This window comes from Seriola lalandi, unplaced genomic scaffold (assembly GCF_002814215.2).
Source record: "Seriola lalandi dorsalis isolate HSWRI2012SDOR001 ecotype SW California unplaced genomic scaffold, Sedor1 jcf7180002009046, whole genome shotgun sequence".
Lineage (NCBI taxonomy): Eukaryota > Metazoa > Chordata > Actinopteri > Carangiformes > Carangidae > Seriola > Seriola lalandi.
In genome coordinates this window covers 1-942 of record NW_019479699.1, presented here as the reverse complement: position 1 = coordinate 942, position 942 = coordinate 1, and the positions used below count along the sequence as shown (strand labels likewise).

The 942-nt window shown below is 42.1% G+C and overlaps 1 long non-coding RNA gene across 1 annotated transcript; it reads right to left on the bottom strand.

Annotated features, from left to right (window-relative positions):
* Positions 1–106: 106 nt before the first annotated feature.
* On the bottom strand, positions 107–940 carry LOC111672805 (uncharacterized). Its single transcript, XR_002762037.2, has 3 exons — positions 926–940; positions 552–653; positions 107–169 (listed from the first exon to the last, which is right to left on the bottom strand). It is a non-coding gene; the product is annotated as an uncharacterized LOC111672805 (long non-coding RNA).
* Between the last annotated feature and the right edge of the window lie 2 nt (positions 941–942).

Here is a 942-nt window from a genome sequence, read left to right as displayed (position 1 = left end):
ATACTTGCCCTCATTTGCTTGAACACTATATTCATAGAAACAGGTGCAATCTAATTTCTTTCTTTTTTTTTTTGCTCTTTAATGGGAGCAGCCTCATGAGGCCTCACCTCAGTTTCCGGCCTCCCTCTGCAATCTTTGTCTTGTTCAAGAGGCCGGCTTTCTCCAGCTCCTGAGAACACATTAAAAGGGGTTTCAGGTGCATTAAAAACTGCACTATATTTAAGCACTAATATCTATATTAACACTGATGTTCTAAGTCAATAATAAGAGCATGTGAAGACATGTTTAAATGCTAACATTAAAGTACAGCAGAGGGCTTTTCCTCTGTTATACTTTACTGCATCCTGAGCAGGCCCATTTAACTTGACTGTTGCATCATTCAAAAAATAGCAGGAGGGGAGTTACTCTACAGTCTCCCACTGCGGTATGGCCCCGATTAAGGTGCAAGAGAAGAGAATTAATACTAACTATGAAGTGAGAACACTATGGAAAGACAGTGAGGAACATTATCTATCTATCTATCTATAAATATATAAGCAATGTGGTCTCACTGGTGTGCAGCCATCGCTGTCTGGAGAGCTCTGAGGCGACGGAGGCTCCACGATGATGTTGGCCACATTACGAGAATAATCTCTGCTGCACTGCTGGACCAGCTGAAAGACAGGAAGTCGCCATCATCAGCTGAGTTCATTTTTCTGTATGTGTATATGTACTAGTGCAGTGTTTCCCTCTGTTTATATTTATCTGCATTTCCTCTTCTCTCTGTGTGTGAATACCGTTCATGAGCTCACGCTGTGTGTATGAATGTGTGTCTGTGTGTGTGTTTGTGTGTGTCTGTGTTTGTGTGTGTGTTTGTGTGTGTGTTTGTGTGTGTGTGTGTGTGTGTGTGTGTGTGTGTGTGTGTGTGTGCTTTGTAGGTGAGTACCTTGCCATTCTCAATCA